Here is a 7,034-nt window from a genome sequence, read left to right as displayed (position 1 = left end):
ATCAGACAGAGATGCTTAAGTCTTTGATACAGCTGCAGACTGAGCAGATCCACGGTCGACCTCCACTGCAGCACATGCACAATTCGTTGCCAACCACACCCCCCTCTATGCCTACACATTCCTTTTCACTTCACAGCACTCCTGAGTTTCCCCATCACTCCCTCCCCTCTCACAGCTTGAACAATGATAGCTGGAGCTACACACAGTTGTGAGGTTTTACCCTTTTTAACAATAAAGGCTAAGGTATTTAATGGTACAGCATTTTTATTCTGTGTTCTACAAAAGCGATTAGCAATCAATTCACTCTTGGGGACAGGCTTCTAAAGCATTTTGTTGCATGGATCTTGAGCCCCAAAATTGTACATGGATGCACCAGGGAAGCAACTCTGGTTGGCAGGGATAGCTCAGTGGTTTGAGCATTAGCCTACTAACCCCAGGGTTGTGAGTTCAATCCTTGAGGGGGCCACTGAGGGATCTGGGGCAAAATCAGTACTTGGTCCTGCTAGTGAAGACAGGGAGCTGGACTCAATGACCTTTCAAGGTCCCTTCCAGTTCTAGGAGATGGGATATCTCCATTAAATTAATTTGCTTTTAACTCCAAAGCAGACATGTGTTAGTGCCCCTCATTGTCAAAATAGTTCCTCAAAGCCTCTCTGATGCTAATAGCAGCCCTCTAGGCTCCTCTGACAGCCCTAGCATCTGGCTGTTCAAACTGTGCAGCCAAGTGCTCTGCCTCAGTGCCCCACACCCGGGAAGGAGGGATAGCTCAGTGGTCTGAGCATTGGCCTGCTAAACCCAGGGTTGTGAGTTCAATCCTTGAGGGGGGCCATTTGGGGATTTAGCTGGTCCTGCTTTCAGCAGGGGGTTGGACTAGAATCTAGATCTCCTGAGGTCCCTTCCAACCCTGATATTCTATGAAACATTGCATAATCTGTGTGAATCTAAAGGTGAAAAGTGCAGCACGTGGCTATGACCACAGGAATATTATCCTTGGCAAGGTCAAGCCTGCCCTTGAGACACCTCCAGCGAGCTTTCAAATGGCCAAAGACCCATGTGGCACTTGTTAAAACGCTCCTTGCTACTGTCCAGGTGTCCTGTGTAAGGTTTCATGAGCCAGCCCTGTAAGGGGTAAGCCAGATCTCCCAGGATTACTATGGGCATTTCCATATCCCCAACTGTGATGCTGTGGTCTGGAACGAAAGTCCCCCCCCCTGCAGCTTTCTGTACAGGCCACTGTTCCTGAAGATGCATGCATCATGCACCTTTCTAGACCAGTCTGCACTGATGTCTGTGAAACGCCCCTGGGGATCCACAAGTGCCTGCAACACCATGGAGAAGTATCCCTTCCTATTGATGTATTCTGAGGCAAGGTGTTCTGGTGCTAAAATTAGAATGTGTGTGCCATCAATCACCCCACCACAGTTAGGGAAACCCATTTCTGCAAAACCATGCACATTTCCCAGAGTCACGGTCCTCAGCACCAGGATGTGATTTATTGCCCTGCACACTTGGAGTAATATAGCCCCAACAGTGGACTTCCTCACTCCAAATTGATTTGCAACTGACCGGTAGCAGTCTGGATTCGCCAGCTTCCACACAGCAATTGCAACACCCTTCTCTACTGAAAGGGCAGCTCTCATTCTGGTGTCCTTGCACTGCAGGTCGGGGACCAACTCAGCAAATAGCTCCAGGAAAGTTGCTTTACGCATCCTAAAGTTCTGTACCCACTGGTCTTCATCCCAGACCTGCAAGACAATGTGATCCCACCAATCAGTGCTTGTTTCCCTAGTCCAAAAGTGACAGTTTACCATATGCAGCTGCTCTGTGAATGCCAAAAGCACGGATATGTTGCTGGTGTCCATATCACACTCAGGTGCCTGTGATTCATCCTCTGTCAGTAACTTTGCAAATAACTCTGCTGCTATGCGTGATGTCCTCATGACAGTTAAAAGCACATAGGAGAGAAGTGCGAGATCCATCCTCTCTCACTGTAAATGCTGACTCGCACTACAAAGACTGACAATTGGAAAAACAGTGCAAAAGGAAGCTAGAAACCATTGGAGGGCTGGGACACAAAGCAGTGCATGATAGGACATTTTGCACATCCCAGGATGTGCTGCACTACATTTCCACCTTCCCACAACACCTAGCGACAGATTGTGTCGCCAGGCACTGTGGAATACATACTCACAGTGCATTGCTCATGCTGTCGTCTGCAGCTTGGCCTCAGCTCCATGCATCATATTATATTTGGGTCTGCAACTGGCTAAGGTGGAAGCAGAGCTGTGGCACCAGCTATTAGCCACCTGATTTATTCTCCTTTGAGAAATACGAGGGGAAATTACTGCATGGTAGCGATGGAGAAACTGATCTGTCCTCGTCAGCGGCTGTATGCTCCTTTTTGCTATGGGGTTGTGCATGGGAATATATTTGTGTCTGGTTAATGACAACATATCCTTTGCTCATGACACAGTTTATGATGATTTTGTTTTTCCTTAATGTATAGGGCTCTCGGCCTTGTGTGCACTGTTTCTGTACTGATATTTTTCTACTATTAAAGCCAGCATGTGATGGGTTAAAACTGAACCCTTCTACAAATGTTCATGTACAGGATAAATGTCCTGATGCATGGTGCATTCATGTAATCTATTCAATTTATATATGAAAGAAAATCTGCCAAGCTTATCTATTGCAAAGTTAAATGGAGATCCCGTGGTGGCACTAACCAGATCTACCCTTTGCTCTTGTTTTCTTTCTGATAAATTTTTGTTTACCTTCTCCATTCTTGCTGCCCAGTGTGGTGGCTGGCACTATATGGACAATTAACTCCTACTGAACCTTTACTTGTCTCTAGATGGGCCATGCCTAAGCAGATCATGGTTAGGGTCGTGGAGTTGTATTTCTATGGCTGGCCATCTGGTTGTAGTTTGTTTTGAGATAAAGCAAAACATTGAATTTTTTAATTAGAACTAAGGTTTATCTTGCACTTAACTATACTATTGTTGGCCAAATAGGGCCCGTTTCCCCCCGGAGCTTACCTAATTACACCAAGGAGGCACGGAGAGACAAGAAGACGGGTACCAGGTCCTTTATTTGTCAGTCAGCTGAGAGGGTGCTCCCATCGGCTCATGCCAGAGGAGAGACACACCTTACATGGCCGAACAGGCCCTTTTTATAACCAGTAACAAACAACTCAGTTCTCATCCTTTTTACGTCATTATGCTGACCTATAGATAACAGGTTACACAGAATACATGTATTATTTTGGGGAGGGGGGATACAAGAGACATCTGTTGCGGATACATTTATCATGTTGAAGGGAGAACAAGGTACATCCCTTGACCCTTTGCACTAAATACCTTGGGGATATATGGGAAAGCGGCTACAAACTAACTATTTCTCTCTGTTCCCTCCTTATCTCTATTATTTCTGCTAATATGAGTGAAACTACAGCCATCTGCCAGAAACGCTGACCAATACATTTCTGCTTCAGCCTACTTCAGAGCATGTAAGCAGTTAGTATAGAAGTAGGTGAGAGTTCCCAAGATGGAGTCACTGTGGTTCACAGATAGGCCCAGAGCAAAAGAGCTTTATCGGCACTTTTGGCCTTCCACTTTCCCGAGTTACCTGGTAGCTATGCCTAGTGGATCCCAACACTATGACACTTTTTAAATGAACAGGTCACTTCTAAATAACTCGCTTGCAAAAAGTATTTAAAAATGCCTTTGGCGTTGGACCAATCATTCTAGTGAACTTGACTTTTTTTTTCTATGGTTTTGTAAGGATTGTAATAAAAGTTTGACTTAAAGTAGCTTAAAAATAAATCTGTTCTTATCAATTTAATATCTGGTACTTCGTCTATCTGAGGCCTATTACATGGATTTTTGGAACAGGGATATGGAATAGGAGCTTGCATTGCCTGCTACTGCAATACCTCAGGAACAGTACACCTCCCTTCAGGGAAACTATCAGTCTGGAAAAAAATAGGATGAAGGTATTGGTTTCGGTTTTCTCAGCCTACTGGAAATGTTGCGCTATGGATTCTTTTATTGTCTGCACATTGCAGAGCACCATACATAAATTAATCAGTTTAAACTTGTGTCTTTTCCCTTGCCTTTTTATGGTGATTAATGTAGTGGGAAATATTCCCAAGGAGAAAATGTTCACGAGTGCCTAAATCCCATTTTCAAAAGGCACTTAGTAGCCTAAGGGTTTGTCTACACTGAGAAGTTAATTCGGAACAAGATAGGATGTAAATTTAAAGCAGAATAGCTATTCCTGATTAACTCTGTTGGGATGCTCTCTTTCTTGAATAAAAGTCCTGTAAGGTCTGTGGCCTTTTTCTACAGTAAGAGGCAGCAGCAGCCATGAGCTAAGAAGCAGAAAGTCACATCCTCATATTCCATCAAAATTACCTCAAAACCGTGTAATATCAGGGTGTTAAGAAGGCACTCCAGTCTTAATAGCACCCACCATCACCATACTATATAAATGAACTGGGTCCAAAAGAAACCTAAAGCCAGGACATAGGCCAAGATCAGAGCTGCCAGACCTCAGCACCCTGCCAACTATATTGTGCAGAAGCAGCTGTCTGAGGTCTCAGATGATCTAATCTGGACTAGCCACCAAGAAAAATCTGTCTGCCTTATTGGGAGTGGTGATAATTGTATGTTTAGCATGCACATTGTGCTTTGGTAACTGTTAATAATTAGAGGTTAAGGATATTCCTGTGTAAGGCTCTTTCACTGGTAAAAGGCTCTGCAAACCTGCAGAAGAGTACAGCCTGAGCCCTAGGAACTGGGTAAGAATGAGTACTTAAATTAGCCAGGTTACATCATCAGCCCTAGGAACTGGGAATGGGTGGCCCTGAGCCCTAGGAACTGGGAAAAGGGTGGGGATACCCAAATTAACCGGGTTACACCTTGAGCCCATGGAAGTGTAAAGTTAGGGTGTCCTAGAGTGTGCAGATAACAGCACTTTATTCTGAATTAGCTGAGGCCACTTGCAAAATGGATTATTCTAGAATAAGAACATCTATGCAGGCAGTTAATCCAGAATAGCTATTCTAAAAGAACTTCCTGTGTATACAAGCCCTAAGTCTCATTTAAAGTCAGTGGACTTGCACTTTTGAAAATTTTCAGAGTAACAGCCGTGTTAGTCTGTATCCGCAAAAAGAAGAACAGGAGTACTTGTGGCACCTTAGAGACTAACAAATTTATTAGAGCATAAGCTTTCGTGGACTACAGCCCACTTCTTCGGATGCATATAGAATGGAACATATAATGAGGAGATATATATACACACATACAGAGAGCATAAACAGGTGGGAGTTGTCTTACCAACTAATTAGAGCATAAGCTTTCGTGGACTACAGCCCACTTCTTCGGATGCATATAGAATGGAACATATAATGAGGAGATATATATACACACATACAGAGAGCATAAACAGGTGGGAGTTGTCTTACCAACTTGTGACAGACCTGCGGGTGGCTATATTACAACAGAAAAACTTCAAAAACAGACTCCAAAGAGAGACTGCAGAGCTAGAATTGATATGCAAACTAGACACAATCAACTCCGGTTTGAATAAGGACTGGGAATGGCTGAGCCATTACAAACGTTGACTCTATCTCCCCTTGTAAGTACTCTCACACTTCTTATCACACTGTCTGTACTGGGCTAGCTTGATTATCACTTCAAAAGTTTTTTTTTTTTCTCTTAATTAATTGGCCTCTCAGAGTTGGTAAGACAACTCCCACCTGTTTATGCTCTCTGTATGTGTGTATATATATCTCCTCATTATATGTTCCATTCTATATGCATCCGAAGAAGTGGGCTGTAGTCCACGAAAGCTTATGCTCTAATAAATTTGTTAGTCTCTAAGGTGCCACAAGTACTCCTGTTCTTCTTTTTACTTTTGAAAATGTGACTTTGAACCCACACATTTAACTCCAGTGTGAATCAGGTGTCATGGTTCTTCCATTGACCTGCTTTGAGCGTCTGTGCCTTTGTTTTTCCATCTGTAAAATGGGAATAATACTCACAGGGGTATTGTAAAGATTAATCAATTCATGCCTGTAAAGCACTTTGGGATCCTTTGATGGTGTAACAGTTTTTGTTCGTGTTTTTCATATATATGTTTCTGACCCTTTTTGGAATTCTACTGAACGTAGTCTCTTCCCTCATGGCAGTGAGTAACATAGAACATCATGCACTTTGTTTCTTTAATAAAGAAAACAAAAAGTAAGATGGGAGAAGCTGGAACCGTGAAGGAAGGGTAATTGAATGGCTGTGACACACTGTACCACAAAGTAGCACCCTGTAAATCCCGCCCCCATCCATCATTCATATATGGTTGTGATCTTTCATACAAAGTGTGCCATGTAAGATATCATAGGAAAGGTCATGATCTGCTGAAACCCATTGCTCTGTCAAAATATGTATGGTATTTGTGTGTATGAAGTTGTGAGATTTTGTTGTACGGGTGTTACTGAAATACGTTGTGAGTTTGCAAGTCGTCCTTTGCCAGTTCTCCAGTGACAACAAAGGAGGTGACCCACATCCAGGTGGGCATTAAACAACCATTAATCAGCAGGGGAGTTGTAAGCAAGTGATTTACTTTACCCAAAAGTCCACCCTAGAAGATCAACAGGTTCCACAACTATAACACTCACACCACCGTCCTAAAAGCCCACGAGTCAGTGAGTAAGTAGCACACTGGACATCATGCCCTTGATGGACAGGTACCACAGTCTCACCCTGACCATTCGCTAAAGGAGGTGCTCCAATCATGAGTCAGGCCTCCAAAACTCATGAGATTGATTATCTACAATCTAGTGATTTATAAGCCAATCATTTGGCATTCTTTTTATTTGTCTTCTGTTTGAGCCTTTAGGTCATACTCAGGTCACATTTTTAAGCTTTTTTCCTCTAACCATGAGAGCTAGAAACTTTTTTTTTTTAATTAAAGTGGATATTCTCACATACTCATATGACTTCAGGAACAGAGGCTTTAAGAAAAATACCTAAGAT

The sequence above is a fragment of the Malaclemys terrapin genome, chromosome 7 (assembly GCF_027887155.1).
Source record: "Malaclemys terrapin pileata isolate rMalTer1 chromosome 7, rMalTer1.hap1, whole genome shotgun sequence".
NCBI lineage: Eukaryota > Metazoa > Chordata > Testudines > Emydidae > Malaclemys > Malaclemys terrapin.
Note: the sequence above shows the minus strand (reverse complement) of the source record.